Source organism: Leopardus geoffroyi, chromosome D1 (assembly GCF_018350155.1).
Source record: "Leopardus geoffroyi isolate Oge1 chromosome D1, O.geoffroyi_Oge1_pat1.0, whole genome shotgun sequence".
Classification (NCBI taxonomy): Eukaryota; Metazoa; Chordata; class Mammalia; order Carnivora; family Felidae; genus Leopardus; species Leopardus geoffroyi.
Window position 1 is genome coordinate 89,113,107 of NC_059329.1, and position 16,689 is coordinate 89,129,795.

Below are 16,689 nucleotides of genomic sequence, written 5' to 3' on the forward strand. Positions count from 1 at the left end.
TACGCCTGGGTGCTAGGCTTGGTACCATGCTGGGTCCTCAAGGAGGCTCATGAAGGTGGCTGTGTGGACCGGGTGTTCTGGGCTGTGTCTTTCCACCAGTGTTTCTGCTGCCAGCAACGGTCTTTATGTCTTTTTCCTCTCTCCCCTTGACCATGAGATCCTTACGCCCTCCAGGTCTCAGACGGCACCTGGCACTCAGCAGGCCCTCAATAGGTATTGGGTGAATCAAGGACACATTATGGCGCAGAGGTTATAGAAGCGTGTGGAAAAAGCCTTTGCCACAATCTTGAGGTCACTTATGCTAAAGTAGCTGCCGGGTGGGAGAGAAATGGCCCATGGGTAGGTCACGTGTGTTGAGCACTTAACATACGCCAGGCACTATTCCAGGCTTCTCTGCGTGCGTTACCCCAGCGGGTGTTCACAATAACCCTAGGAGATAGGCGCTCGCCCCGGTTTGCTCATTAGGTAACAGAGGCGCAGAAAAGCGACATGCCCACGGCCCCACAGCCAGGAGGCGGTGGAGGGATTCTGGCGGTGGAGCTCGAGCCACTGACCCTTTACCACGCACGCTGCATCTTTAGGCGCCCGCTCGCGCCCTCCCTGCTGCACAAGAGCCTGTATGTAGCATGGGCAAGATATCCTCATGTGAATCAATCCGACAAAAAGGCAAGACACAGCCTGCCCCAGCCCTTCACACTCAATCCGTGTCCAAGTGCTAACGTGGGGTGAGAGGCGGGAAGAAGCACTGAGAAGTGGAGCAGGGGAAGGGCCTGGAAAGCCTTCCGCAGAAAAGGTGTGTCCTTATCCAGCCTGGGAGGGCCCAGGAGGGCAGGCCCAGCACTCCCAGCTGACGCACATGGGCGGTCCCTGAGCCATCTTTCCAAGACGTGGCAAGGAGCAGCGGCTGGTGGAGACCCAAAGCCAAGGTGGGAGAGTGGCCTCCAACTTCCAACCCCTGGAGGAGCAAGGTGATTCCTGTTCATCAATCAAGGGTCGACGGAGATCAGGTCTTAATAAGACACCGCTTTGCCTTTTGGAGCAGGGCGGTCGTTTGTCTCCTACTCCAAGAGAGCTAGGAAACAGGAACCGTCTACATAGGGCTTGCCGTCACCCGCAAATGTCACCCCTCCATTCCGGCACTGCCACGTGCTCTGACACCATCAGGGAGAGATCTGGAAATGTTATCCCTTCCTCTTCTTCAAGATTAAAAGAGTTGACACAGCCATAGAGCTTGACAGGCGGCTAAAAGCGTGTGAGGTCCCTCATCGCAAGTCAGAGCTCCCGGTCCGCCTGGGAAGCACGAGGGACCCTGTAAGTCGTTGTTCAAGTGCCTGAGTGATGAGGCTGTTGGAATCCCACCTCTGACCAGCTGTGAAGCCCTAGGCAACTCGACCTCCAGTTGCCTCAGCTTTATTTGCTCATAAGTGGGGTGATGACAGCACTCCTCTCATAGGACTGTTAGGATTGAAGACGTAACTAACGTGATTAGAACCATGCCTGGCCTGTAAGTGTTATGCTGATCCCATGTTACAGGGATCTGAGGGAAACTGAGGCTTGGAGAGAAGAAGGGCTCTTCCCCAGGCCCCACAGCCAGCTGGTGGCAGAATTGAAGATCTGATCTCTGTGACATGATCTTCCAGCTTTGAGGAGCCCGATGAGCCCCAGCGAGGAGGGACCCTCCTCCTTCCCCATCTTCCCCGAACAGTGATGCTCCTTGCCCTTTGGACAGGACAAACAGGTACCTGGAAGAGAGGAGAAAAAAGAAGATGATGCGAAAAGAGATCAAGGCTTGTTAACACTCTGGCATGCACCAGACTGTCAGACTGGGACTCGGCAAACATTTCTGTAAAGAGCCAGCTAGTAACAGTTGAGTCCTTGGGGGCCCTCTGGTCTCTGTCGCGACCACTCACCTCCACAGGGGCAGCCACAGGGAATATATAAATAAAAGGGCATGGCTGTGTTCCAATAAACTTTATTTCTGGACTCTGAAATTTGAATTTCGTATAATTTCCGTGTAATGTGAGATAGCACTCTTTTTATTTTTTACAGCCATTTAGAAATATTTTTTAAAAATCCTTTATAGCTGAAGGGCTGTATAAAGAAAAGCGGCAGGCCAGGCACCTGAGGGCAGTAGCCTGCTGACCCCAGATCTAGAGGTTAGAGTCAATCTACCCTGACCACAGCTTCGAGATTCATGTTACACACGAGGAAACTGAAGCCTGGAGGGGGATGGGGTGCAGGGGGTCACTGGCCCAGGTGACAGGGGAGTGGAGAGCAGAGCTGGGATTCAGGTCCTCTGCTCTGTCCCTCTGCTCCATGATGCCCTCGGAGGTGGTGGCTTGGGTTCCCTCTGCATTTTGTCACCACCATATGAAGACATTGTAAGACCCACCCTTCTGGGACATGAGAAGCTGTCCTAATGGAGGTGCCTATGTGATGGCCCTTTGGGGAAGCAGCATCTACCAGCCAATGTTTAGACAGGTTCAGCCAGGGCACCAGGCAGGTGCCATAGTCCTGACTTTGTATGTGGCATGGGACAATGCTTCTGTCTAAATAAACTCTCTCTGGGTGCTTGGGTGCCTCAGTCGGTTAAGTGTCCAGCTTCAGCTCAGGTCGTGATCTCTCAGTCCATGAGTTCAAGCCCCGTGTCGGGCTCTGTGCTGACAGCTCAGAGCTTGGAGCCTGCTTCGGATTCTGTGTCTCCCTCTCTCTCTCTCTCTCTCTCTCTCTCTGCCCCTCCTCTACTTGAGCTCTCTCTCCCTCTCTCAAAAATAAATAAACATTAAAAAAATTTTTTTAAACAAACCCTCTCTGAGCTCTGTGGCCCTGGTGATGAGGCTCACTGTTTCAGGGCTCACTGTTCTCACTGTACAAGAAAGACGGGAGGTCCACATTGTGGGTAGACATTATGGAATAATCCAGAAAAGTGGTTAGGGCTTCGGGACATCAGAGTGGGCAAGTGGCAGAGAACATGAGTGAGATGTGCGTGTCTAAAAGGTGAAAACTGAACCAGGAGGTTTCCTGGAGGGTGTGGCCCGGGACGGGGAGAGTCCCCAGAGGGCCACCTGGCCTTTGTCTTGCTCTTCCCCATTCTCCACATGGCAGACCCCAGGCTGGCCTCTGCCTCATACCTCCAGACACGCTCGGCTGAGCCAGCTGTGAGGCTGGGGTCAGGCGTCGCCCCCTCCCCTCGGGGCACACCGGAGACCCAGGAGTGCCCCGAACCCACACTGCTGCTCCCAGACTGCAGCAAAACCGCAGCTGGGACCGCCTGTCCTCAGGTCTGAGCTTGTCGAGGATTCACCGGAAAGGAAAATGCCACACCTTGTGCGATGGGTGCAGACTGTTTGGGAGCCTCTGCTAAGCCCGGCCGAGGGAGGGCGACCGGGGACCCCGGTGCCTGTCTGTTTATTTTATGTCTTTTTAAAATTGTTGTTACGGAAATAAACCCTCTCAAAGTGGAAAGTTTAGAAAATACAAGTAAGACCAAAGAAGGGACAAATGCAAACCACCCATAACCATGCCCTCCCAGAAGTTTGTTTTACTTCTCCTTCTGGTCTTTTCCGCGTACACATGTGTGTGCGAGCTCCTTATCCTGATGGTATCGTAGGAGAAATTCTGCTGGGAGACTCTGTTTCTTCTTCGTTTCATACTGTAGGGTGAGCACGTTTCCACGCAAATACATTTTTCGTTTTCGTCATTTTTGCCCGACGTCTGTTTTTGGCAACTCCCCTTTCGAAGGTGGATAAGCCCATGGATTGGGGTCGCAGGTCCCAACCGGATCACAAGATCCAGCCCTTTTTAGGGAAGAATGCTGGGGCTGGGCTCTGTGGTTTTGAGTAATGGAAAAGCCCCAGGCTCACGATTCACAGCAAGAGCTCCTGCCCCAGCCCCACCCTGACTCATAGAACTGTCTTCGACTAGTCACTTCACCCCTCTGGGCCTCAGTTTCTTTACCCATAAAACGGGACGGTTGGATTAAGGGCTTGGCCAGCTCTAATGCTCCATGACTAAGCACTTGTAGACTCACAGGATTCCAGAAGCCTCTGAAAAATGTTAGCTGCTGAGAGGAAGTTGCTTCTCCCCTAGCCCTCGGCTAGCCAAGTGGAGGGTCATGGCCCGGAAGATCTGAAAACCCCCTGTGGAGTAGCCAGGGACTACGGGTGCCAGGGTCTCCGGGGGCTGCTGGGCTCTGTCCACCTTCCTGCCTCCCCCTCCCCAGTGTGGAGAGGGCAGCGGCTGCTCCAGGGCCGGCACTGACCCCACAGCCCCACTGCTCCGAGGTCACGGTAGGAAAAGCCAGAACCAGTGGCGGCCAGCTGTCTGTTACATTTGGAAACACAAACGATGTGGCTGGGCAAAAAGCACGGCCAGAGCTGGAGCCACCCTTGGAGCTGGTGGGATCTGGGAAGAGCCTAGGAGAAGCCTCCTGGGGTGGGCAGCCCTTCTCCACCCCCTCGTCCTATCACCCACCCCCGCCCCCCTGGCCCTTCTCCTGGCCCTCCTCTGCTCCTGGAGCAGCCACTGGCTTTGGTCCATCTGGTTTGGAGAGAGCCTGCCGTGAAAGTTGGAAGTCAAGGCGGCGGCTATGTGGAGGCTTCAAAGGGGCAAGAACGTTATGAAATATAAGCGGCAGAATCCCTCCTCCCGGAGGCGCGGACTTGTTTCCTTCCACATTCTCTTGCAGAAGTCATCGTCCTAACAACAATCATAGCAACGCCGCTACGGGGTAATACGTATTGCTAGATGCTAGGCACTGAGCCCCATGTTTCACGAGCTTGCGTCCTCTTCAGTCCCCACGAGACAGCTCCCCGGGGTGAGGTCCAGCTATTATTGTCCCCATTTTACAGATGAGGACAGGGAAGCTCAGAGGTTAAGCACTTTGCCCAAGGCGCCCCCCCCCCCCCCCCCCAGGGGCCTAATGAGTTACAGGACTGCAACCAGACTCAGGACTCTCTGCACTTGAACTTGTTCGGTTAATAATACTCCACCCTTCCACCTCCTCCAATTTCCTGCCCCCGTTGGTCGGGCCCCTCCTGGAGCAATTTCAGCTTGTTCAATATGCAGCCATTCCCGGAGACCTCAAATTCTATTGGTCCCCGCATCACGTGCCAGGTCCCCACCAGGCGTGTGCCCCAAACGTGTCAGGCTTGGTCCCCAGGCCGGAAGTGTACCGTTTCCTCGATGAGACAAGGGATATAGATCCTGTGCTCCTAGGGTGCATGTGTCTTTCCCATGGAGTCCTGGAAAGAGTGCATGCTTTTGAGCTATGTGCCCACTGCAGTTTGAATGCTGCCTCTGCCATTTACCAGCTGTGTGACTCTGGGCAAGTCTCTTACCCTTTCTGTGCTTCGGGTTGCTCATCTGTACAACAGGGATAATACTATCCCTTTTATATGTTGACTCTTAAGGATTAAAGGGAATGTTTATAAAGTACTGTCACAAAGTATGATGCTTAATAAATGTTAGCTACTGATTTGATGACTGAAAGCACACGGTCCCGAGTTAGGTGGTCTGGGTCTGATCCCACCTTATCCCCTTATCAGTTATGTATGTGACCTTGGGTTGTTTAGTTTTACCGTTCCGAGCCTCAGTTTCCTCCTCTGCAAAATGGGGATAATTTGGGGATCATTGTAAGGAATAAGTGAATACACACATATATCAGAGCAACAAATACTAAATCTCTACTATGTGCCTGATATATATTAATTGTCCGATATATACTAAATTTACTATTAACTATCATCATTTTGTCACTATAAGCATCATTTTCTTACTATTATCATTGCTATTAGTCATGCATCTGATTTATGGATTCAAAATTATCTCACTGCCTCTCCTAGATGATCATATTTCTATTCATGGCACTACATGTTTAAGTCATTAATTCACAACGTCAGAATCATTTTTAATTTTTCTTTCCCCATCTACAATCATCCTGTCTTGTCTGGAATGTGTCTTCCATTAAAATTCTCTTTTCTGTTCCCACTGGCATCATACCTTATCAGTTATTTATACCTGATGTGAATGATTGTGGCAGCTTCATTCTTGGGAGTCATTTTTGATGTGTAGAGAAGGAAAAGATATGATGGCAGTGAACACCTTCTCTTCCACATCTGCTCTCCTCTGTTTTATTATTTCTGATAGAAACATCTAAATAATTTCACCTTGAACTCAGTTCTGTTTACTCCCCTGCAGAAAAACATTCAATAGCTCCCATGCCTTTTATTATGCACACAGATTTTTGAGGCCAAGATTCACGGCTTTTCAGTCTGACCCAAGCCTACTAGGGGAACCATCGTGGCTGACTTCCTCCTACCTTGCACTTGGCTCAAGCAATTATTTTTATTCCATTCATGGTAGTTCTCTTGTCACTGACTGGTTTCAGGAATGGGCAGTCCTAATCCATTTTACATCAATGAGATCTGAGAAGAGGTTTGCTCAGGTCAAACAATTTTTTTTTTCTTTCTGTCTTTCAACATGAACAACCTATGCCCTGGATGTTGCTGGCAGACATCTTGCAACCATGAGGATGGCCACCATGAGGGCAGCATGAACACAGAGCAAAGCAGACCCAAGAGAAGAACAGAGAAACAGACACGGAGCCCTGATCAAACGGCTCTTGGAGTTCCCCTGCCTCTCTGGACCTCCAGCTATGAAATATAGTTTCTTACTACCACACCTGTTTGAGACATACTTTTATTACTTGGCAGCTCAAAGAATCCTAACTGATTCTCACCTTTGCAGCTTTATCTCCAGCCATACAGAATAACCTGCCTGTTGTGAAATTTTCCAACACCTTGGTGACTTTGCCCATTCTTGTCTTCCCCTGGAACGCACTCCCAGACTCTACTTGTTAGGGTCTTTTGCACTCTTCAAAGTCCGAATTCAAATGCACCAGTGCATCCTCACTCACATTCAGGAAGACGGCTCTCCCATCTGAATCTCCAAGACGTTTTGTATTTGCCTGCAAGCTCCAGAACACTCAGATTTACAGAAAGTTCATTTGCCTTCTTCACTGGGCTGCAGATTCCAGGAAGGCTGTTTCCCTTTTATTATCTCCGAATCCTTTAGTCCGGAACCCGGTATGCTTAGTTGATAATTGTTGCACGAAGATGTGGAGTTCAATACAAATGACAACCAAATCTCAAATGATAGTAACAAAAAGAATCAGTGTTTTGTAAGGCAGAAAGGGATAGGATCTCTATGGGCTGAGTAGTAAGGAAAGGAATCTTAGGTCCTGAGATATGTGTGCCCCCAGTGGACGGGTAGAATTTGAACAGGCAGGGCTGGCAGGAATTCCTCCTTGGAAAGGGCCAAGCAGGTGCAAATGATCGGTTTTTCAGTTCCTCCAGTCACTGCAGTATGTTGTTGTTGTTTTTTAAATATAATTTACTGTATGGGGCGCCTGGGTGGCGCAGTCGGTTAAGCGTCCGACTTCAGCCAGGTCACGATCTCGCAGTCCGTGAGTTCGAGCCCCACGTCGGGCTCTGGGCTGATGGCTCAGAGCCTGGAGCCTGCTTCCCATTCTGTGTCTCCCTCTCTCTCTGCCCCTCCCCCGTTCATGCTCTGTCTCTCTCTGTCCCAAAAATAAATAAACGTTGAAAAAAAAATTTTTAAAAAAAATAAATAAATATAATTTACTGTCAAATTGGTTTCCATACAACACCCAGTGCTCATCCCAACAAGTGCCCTCCTCCATGCCCATCACCCACTCTCTCTTCTCCCCCACGCCCCCATCAACCCTCAGTCTGTTCTCAGTCCTTAAGAGTCTCTCATGATTTGACAGGCTCTCGGTACCTGTTGGGAAATGCGGTCTCAGTAATGAAATTCCTGTAGGTGGAAGAAGAGGAAAATAGGTTTTGTTCGAGTAGAAATGACATCTTCACTTTTTTATGATTAAAAGTGTCAGTTGGGAATGGGCTGCGAGTATCTTGAAATGGCTCTTTGGGGCGCCTGGGTGGCGCAGTCGGTTAAGCGTCCGACTTCAGCCAGGTCACGATCTCGCGGTCCGTGAGTTCGAGCCCCGCGTCGGGCTCTGGGCTGATGGCTCAGAGCCTGGAGCCTGTTTCCGATTCTGTGTGTCCCTCTCTCTCTGCCCCTCCCCTGTTCATGCTCTGTCTCTCTCTGTCCCAAAAATAAATAAACGTTGAAAAAAAAAAAAAAAAAAAAGAAATGGCTCTTTATTAGCGCAACCCAGTACGGGGGTGCTGGGAACAGCGAAGGGATGTTTCATCTATCACCAGCCTTCCTTCGGGTGTGCAGGCCCTCCCTCTGTTTCAGTGGGCTTAAGTGTTCTAGGCTGTTATAAGAGGGGTTGTCTTCATAAGGTACTATGACAGACACATTGGTGTGTATGTGCCAACTAGCTTGTTTTCTTTTCGGCCACACAAGACCATAGAGACCATCTGCGGACTTGTTGCATCCAAGTGTTGCCGTGTGACGGTGCCTTGCCAGTGGGACGCGGGTGGCGCTGATGGATGCCACTTCCAAGCCTGGATCCTAAAACAGCCCATGCCATTTCCCTGCTCTCTCTCCGCTTGCCATCTGGCCGAACGCAGAGCCCCCGCTCCAGGAGAAGACTCTGACGAGGGCTTAGGGCACGGCAAAGCCACCAGATGGAAGAAACCCAGATCCCTGAGTCACAGCTTGGAGGAGAACTGCACGGGGTTGCTGATCAGCCAAAAACACCCTCATTGAACCTTGTATAAAAAAAAAAAAAAAAAAAAGAGGGGCGCCTGGGTGGCGCAGTCGGTTAAGCGTCCGACTTCAGCCAGGTCACGATCTCGCGGTCCGTGAGTTCGAGCCCCGCGTCGGGCTCTGGGCTGATGGCTCAGAGCCTGGAGCCTGTTTCCGATTCTGTGTCTCCCTCTCTCTCTGCCCCTCCCCCGTTCATGCTCTGTCTCTCTCTGTCCCAAAAATAAATAACCGTTGAAAAAAAAAATTAAAAAAAAAAAGAAAGAAAGAAAGAAAGAAAGCTCTACTGTGTTAAGCCACTAAAATATTGGGGTTTTTTTTTTGCTGGTTCGCCAACCTCGCCTAACATGGATGGCGGAGAGAGGCGTTAGCGAAATCTCTGGGCATAGGCAATGGCAGTTCCACCAAGATGACCAGTAAGGAACCGGAAGGAGGCCTTTACCGGTGGCCAGGAGGAAGACAGCTAATAGAGGCCCTCACTACCAGAAAGGTTCAGTGTTCACTCAACTGGCAAGGGGTGGTTTGTCCAGCTTCCTAAGGTTGGCTGCAGATGGTCCTTGCTGGGCAGAGGCTGGGCAGTCTCTGGAGGCAGACTCAGCTCCTACTCTTGGGGTCCAGTTACATGATGACCCTTCATTCAGGCCCCATGAACCTCCTCCTTGATAATATCCCTCCCACTCTCCTCCCTCTTCTGCCTTTAACTGCGGTAGATATTACCAAACCGCCATCCACAAAAAATAAGGCCATTTGAAGTCCCATCAACTGTTTAAAAGGTGGGGGTAAGTGCTGATATCTCTATGTACTATTCAGCCCTGCATATTATCAACCCAGAGGAGGGCACTTGTTGGCATGAGCACTGGGTGTTGTATGGAAACCAATTTGACAATAAATTATATTTAAAACAATTTCTTTTTTCATTTTTTATTGGGGCGCCTGAGTGGCTCAGTCGGTTAAGCGTCTGACTTTGGTTCAGGTCATATTCTTGTGGTTCATGGGTTTGAGCCCCACACTGAGCTCTGTGCTGACAGCTCGGAGCCTGGAACCCGCTTCACATTCTGTGTCTCCCTCTCTCTGTCCCTCCCCTGCTCATGCTCTCTCTCTCTCTCAAAAATAAATAAACATTTAAAAAATGTGTTTAAATAGAAAAATTTTATTGTGGTAAAAAAATGCATAACACAAATTTTGCCATCTTAACCATTTCTAAGTATATGTGGTACAGGGGCATTAAACGCGTACACGTTGGCGTGCAACCGATCTCTAGAAGTTTTCTTTCTTGCAAAACTTAAATTCTTACCCACTGAACAACCCCCCATTTCTCCTACCCCACCAACCCCCATTGTCCTTTCTGTTTCTATGAATTTGACGAGTCTAGATACCTCACCTAGGTGGAATATTACAGTGCCTGTCTTCCTGTGACTAGCTTATTTCGCTTAGCATGATGTCCTCCAGGTTCATTCATGTTGTAGCATGTGTCAGCTTTCCTTTCTTTTGAGGACTGAATGATGCTACATTGTGCGCCTTCATCTATTTGTCCACGAAAATGTGTGTTGCTTCCGCCTTTTAGCTCTTGTAAATGATGCCGCTGTGAACGTGGGTGCGCAAATCTCTCTTCAAAATTCTGCTTTCAATTCTTTGGTCTAGACACGCACAAGTGAGATGGCTAGCTCAGGTGGCAATTCCATTTTGAATTTCTGGAGGAACCACCATACTGTTTTCCATAATGGCTGCACCGTTTCACCTTCCCACCCCCAGGGCACAAGGATTAGAGCGTCTCCACACCCTTGCAGGCGTTTGAGATAGTAGCCATCCTAAGGGGTGTGAGGTGACATTTCGCTGGAGTTTTTAATTTGTGTTTCCCTAATGATGAGTGGCATTGAGCATCTTTTCATGTTTGTTGGTTCAATCTGCTTTTTGGAGGTCAAAGAGGAACTCTTACCACCATGACGAGATGTTTCCACTCTCCAGGCTCGCAAGGACGAGATCCCAGCTTTGCAAACAACAGTTGAAGTCGGGAAGGAGTTGCACCCCAGGGGTGGTAGGAGAGACTCACGTTCCGCTCACCATGCTCGTCGCATGCCAGGTTTACACAGCACTCTCTAAAGTCGCACACGCCGTTTCAATCATCACAGCAGCCTTGCAAGGTGCAGAAGGCAGAGGAGGAAATTGAGGTTCAGACATGAGAACGCAGAAATAGAAGGAGACTGGTTCTTTAAAATCTCAACCACTGAAACAGATGCCTAGTGATGCGCAGTAGACATAGCTGGCTGCCCGCCTGACATCTGTTGTCCCCTTTCCCTTGTGTCAGAGCCCCGGGTTTCTCAGTGTGTCCACCCTCTCTAGCTATGAACAGGGCTAAGACAATAATGGGGGCTTCATCCTCTCGCGTAGAGATTGGTTTAGTAAGGGCCGGTGCAGTGTGAGGAGTATTTTAGGGAAGAGCTCCTCATTTAAAACGGTACAACAAAGATGGCATGGTCCCTTTTCTTTTTCTGGATGAGGTAATTCCTGGATGGGATGCCTAGGTACAGCATGTACCAGAGGACCACGAGCAGGACCAGTGTTAGGAGGAAGTCAAGGGGCAGCAGGCAGAGCAGAAAAAGGGAAAGAACCTGAGTTCGATATCACTGAGTAATATTGCTAACACCACCTTCTTGTGATGGGAAATAATAAATCTCTATTGCCTGAGCCAATGTGAACTGGGATTTTTGCTTTTTGTTTGGGAGTTTTTGTTGCTGCTGTTGTTGTTACTGACGTAATCCTATTACGTGATGGATGGAATTATAAATTGACAGAAAAGCAATGTGACAATATGATTCAAGAGCCATCAATGCCAGGGGCATGTGGATGGCTCAGTCGGTTAAGTGTCTGACTCTTGGTATAGGCTCAGGTCGTAGTCTCACGGTTCGTGGGTTTAAGCCCCAAGTCGGGCTCTGTGTCAATGGCGTGGAGCCTGCTTGGGAGTCTCTCTCTGTCTGCCCCTCCCCTGCTTGCACTCTCTGTCTCTCAAAACAAATAAATAAACATTAAAAAAAAAAAATTTAAAGAGCCGTCAAGGTCAGAGCTCCACCCCTATCTCGGGGGTGCCAGCTGTGGGTCAACACTGTCCTAGGGATAAAGACTATTCTGGGGGATCATGGGGAAGGTGAAGAGAGGAGTAGGGAAAGAGTGGGTGTAACTGTAGCTGTGAGAGGTCCAAATGGTAAGACTGGATCTGTCATCATCATGTGCCGCGAGCCAGTATGGGATCACATATTGGGTCCAAAAAGAAACCTACTGTTCCCTGGCCTGACATTTCCATGCCGAGACACTGCAGCTAAAAACACCCCTGGCCTCTCTGACCATCCTTTGCACTCTCTTTTCTGACAGTGAGTTTGGAAAAAGACCAAATGTTCTCCATGGGACTCCTCCCCCTCCATCATTTTCAGATGCACCTGCCTGCAGCGGGGTCCCTTCTAGGCCCATCAGCTCCCTGGCAAGTGCCAGAAGCCTGAAGGCTATTTTGAGGGGGGAAATGCTTCACGTTCATTTATGTGGCTGCCTATTTAGGCCTTATTCTTTTCTTTAGCTGCTCCTGCGAATAAAGCTGTTATCATCACCTCCATCTACCTGACTCCTGAGTGTACTTCCTCTTTGATTCTGAACTCAGGAAGGAAGGCGAAAGGCACCATTCATTGGACCCCTACACCTTGACCCCAAACACAAAATTAACAAGTAGTTAACTCAATACAAAAGCTCACATCACCTCTACTAGTCTCCTGCTCCCATATAATTATACGTCCTGCAGGATGGGGAAGGGGTCGTTTTAACATACCTGCGGTCATCTGGGACCAGGGTCCGAAAAAGGCTTTGGAAGAGCCTTGGAAGAGATCAAGTTAGGGCTGAGATTTGACCAAAGTCTCAGACTCAGGACGGACACATTTGTGAAGGGAGCAAGGGGCACATTGAGAGGTATCAGTAAAGCAAGAAGATCTGAAGTAGTTTGACCCGTCGGGTTATGGGGCAAACCGGTTTGAGTTTGCCTCTAGAAACATTTTCACTTTCAGCCACATGGGGTTGAGTCAGCTCAGTCTAAAGGAACAGAAAAACAGCGTGAGTGCGAGGATAGTAACAGCAGCCATGGGATGCGTCCTAGTAACAGCCCAAATGTACGGAATCTACGGTGTTTTATTTAATTCAGTCCTCACTGCGACCACACGGATTAGGGACTCTATTTGCCTTCTTTCACTTTGGAGGAAATTGAGACTTAGAAAGACAGTTGGTCCAAGGTTACACAGCTAGCAAGTGCCAAACCTGTGTTTTCAACCCTACGGGGACTCTATGCTTCATACTAACTCCATATTGCGATCAAACTATCCCAACCATTTTCATTTCTGATGACTTTTTGAGGCAATAATTCAAGAAAAGCAAAACATTACGTGCATAAACATTTCCACTAAAATGTTCTATAGAACTGTGACCAGAGGAAGCAACTGAAATGTATATCAGCAAGGAAATATTTTAATATATTACACTGTATCCAGTCAATGAAATGCTGGACATCATTTTATTTGCCTTTTTTTTTTTTTAAAGTTTATTTATTTTTGAAAGAGAGACCAGGGGAGGGGCAGAGAGAGAGAGAGAGAGAGAATCCCAAGCAGGCTCCTACATGGAGCTCAAACTCATGAACTGGGAGATTGCGACCTGAGCCGAAATCAAGAGCCAGACGCTTAACCGACGGAGCCACCCAGGCGTCCCTGGACATAATTTTAAAATAGTAATTCTGGAATTTACGTTGAAAAATGAGCATGACAGAATAAACAGTAAGGGAGCAAAGCAGGAGGGAAAAGCAGGAGGGAAAACGCTGCACCCACCATTCATGGCAATAGTTAGAAAAAAACTCAACCTGGCCATCCATGATCCAAAACTGAAAGGAAAACAGGCAAGAGCCAAATAACTTTTAATAGTGAGTGGAGTCTAGGTTGATTTCTCCCTCTTCTTTCTTCTTTCTTCTTTCTTCCTTCTTCCTACTTCCTTCTTCTTCTTCTTCTTCTTCTTCTTCTTCTTCTTCTTCTTCTTAGTATTTTCAACACTGTAGAGGCCCTACCATGTCAAGAAACACAGAACAGATCTGCATGGGACACTGTAGGTAGAAGCATGTGTTTGCATACCAGCTAGCTCGCTGGTGGGGAGAGGGGTTACTGGGCATACTGGCGGGAGCTTAATGTGTGGCTCGGCCTCCATCAACCTGCAGATATCTCTCTGACCTTGAGAAGACTGTATCTGGATTCTCCTCCTCTCCTGCCCTAGGTCCCCTTTACCTTGAAGCAGACCCTGAGGTCACGAGTGCAGGTTTCTATAAGCATCTCACAAGGGTAGGAAACTTTGGCCCTGACTCCAGACAGCTTGAATCCCGAAGCTCCACAGAGTGGGGAGGTTCTCTGGAATTTTCCCGCGGTGCTGGTGACGTCACCAAGACGTGGGCAGAGAAGTGTGCGGGCCGGGACAGGCGGGGAAGCGAAGGGGAGTACACCGTAAACTTTTCTAGAGGAAATGAGATGCAAATTAGTAGAGAGAGAAACAAATGCTGAGGTGCTAGATGATGGGGAGAGACCTTCTCAGATGGTTAAGACAGGAAAAAGCAGTCCATGGCAACCCTCTGTACAATAGAATGAACAAGGGCTTTGACATGAGGCCAGGCTCCATCGATGGCTCCACTGCTGTGTGACTGTGGGCAAACCACCTAACCTCTCTGATCCTCAGATTTTCTATCTGTAAGTGACTGTAGCCATTCCAAAAACACAGAGTTCTGGGAGAGGTCCTGAATGAGCCCTTCTCCTGATAACATAACTGGTACTTCCCTCGTTCTCTGTAGATATGGGGCTCTGTAACCACTGAGACAGCAAAACATGCCCTGTGCCCTCCACGCCCATCCCATGCAATAGCTTCTTGTCATTCTGTCTTTCTCTCAAATAAGGGACCAGAGAAGCCTGTCACTGCTTCGTTAGAGGAAGAGAAAGGGGTGTGAAACAAAGATGTCCTGGGGGCTGCACCCCAGAGCCCTCCTTCTGCTCTGAGGGTGAGTTTCCAGATTGCGTGTGATGAGAATGGAAACATGAGAGGTCTAAGTCAGGCCACTAGGGACTGACACTCCGTGGGTGGGGACGAAAGAGGGACAAACCCCGGCTAGAGGGGGTGGCAGATGGGCAGACCAACGTGAGGGGAGAGAGCGCAAAGTTGTAAGGAAGAGAGTATTTGTGGCTGGCGGGAGGGGAAGCCAGTCGAGAGACAGGGATGAGGGGAAGCTGGGGAGGCTGAGCCTTGTGAGGAGGGCAGGGGGGAAGAGAAAGGAGACACATCAGGAGGAAAACGTAAAGCAGGTAGAGGGGGTGCCTGGCTGGATCAGTTGGTCGAGCGACTGACTCTTGGTTTCAGCTCAGGTCATGATCTTGCAGTTTGTGGGATCTAGCCCCACATCTGGCTTTGCACTAACAGAGCTCTCTCTCTCTGCCCTTCCCTTACTTGCGCCTCTCTCACTCTCAAAATAAATAAACTCCAAAAAAAAAAAAAAAGGAAAGTATAGAGAATAGGAGCTGAGAGAGACCAAAAGCATCTGAGAAACTGATAGAATTCCCATCACCCCTCTGCATCCTGCCCACATCACCCCCCGCACCCCCGCACAGCACTGGTGACTCTGAACACAACCTTAAGGGGAGCAGCCATCAGCCACTGGACATGGGGCTATTTCTCCGCAAGATGAGGCAACAGAAGTGCCATTGTTGGCTGACTTATCTCTGGAGAAACATGACCTCCGTCTTGGGGGGGGTCCCTCTGCCCCACAAGCCTGGGCCAGAATAAATACAGTTCTCCATCCTTGAACAAGGCAAGCCATGGCTTGAACATGCCATCGCTGGTGTAGCCCCATCTGGGCTGGGAAAGGGGACTGCTTCTGAGAAGGCCAGCTTAGGTACAATTGGGATGAAAGCCAAATATGTCTTAGGTACATCCTCTCGTTCTGGGGTTTCCCTCTGGCCTTTCCGGAGTGCTCAGAGTTTCCATGCCTTTGCTTACATCTTTGGTCACTGGGCCAAACTCGCTGGTGAGGAATGGTCTTCTAGATATTGACCCAGGGGCTAAAGTGACCAAGAAGACTTCAACAGGAGCCTCAGCTGCGTGGCAGAAGGGGGGACTGATCGAAACTTCTCCGGATGATGTCGTATGGTAGCCCTGCCTCCTGCTGCCCAGATTTTGTCATCCTCCCCCACATCACTTTTCAGAGGCCACCTGACAGAGCCACTTATAGCACTTGTAAGACCAGGCCAGATCCCCCCTCAGTCCCATTTCCCACAGGACTGGGGTACGTGAGGGTGGGCGGGACTTCCTTTCCAATTCTACTGCAGGGAGAACGGGTCCACCCAGTGTGTGGTGGAGACTGCCCTCAGGACCAGGGTGTTTCTTTGGAGATGATGTCACAGCTACTCAGCATGCGTGTGTGTGTGCGTGCACGTGTGTGCACATGCACCTGAATACCCATTTATGTTTATTGCATCTTAATATATTTTTAAAATAAGATTATTTGGGGACGCCTGGGTGGCTCAGTAGGTTAAGCGGCCGACTTCGGCTCAGGTCATGATCTCGTGGTCCGTGAGTTCGAGCCCCGCATCAGGCTCTGTGCTGACAGCTCAGAGCCTGGAGCCTGTTTCAGATTCTGGGTCTCCCTCTCTCTGACCCTCTCCTGTTCATGCTCTGTCTCTCCCTGTCTCAAAAGTAAATAAAACGTTAAAAAAATTTTTTTAATATAATAAAATAAGATTATTTGATTCAAAAGTGTGAATATATATATATTATATATGTATGTGTTTTATATATATATCATTATTGCTGATTTTGAATTTTCTCCATTAGTGGTTTATATATATTAAAATTTTATAATATATAATATATTATAAAATATAGATATATTTTTTAATATATATAAACCACTAGTGGAGAAAATTCAAAATCACCAATAATGTA

At 48.9% G+C, this 16,689-nt stretch overlaps 1 long non-coding RNA gene across 1 annotated transcript; it reads right to left on the reverse strand.

The window, feature by feature from the left end:
* Window positions 1-8,177: 8,177 nt before the first annotated feature.
* On the reverse strand, window positions 8,178-15,088 carry LOC123601586. Its single transcript, XR_006714176.1, has 3 exons — window positions 13,995-15,088; window positions 10,634-10,830; window positions 8,178-8,702 (listed from the first exon to the last, which is right to left on the reverse strand). It is a non-coding gene; the product is annotated as an uncharacterized LOC123601586 (long non-coding RNA).
* Between the last annotated feature and the right edge of the window lie 1,601 nt (window positions 15,089-16,689).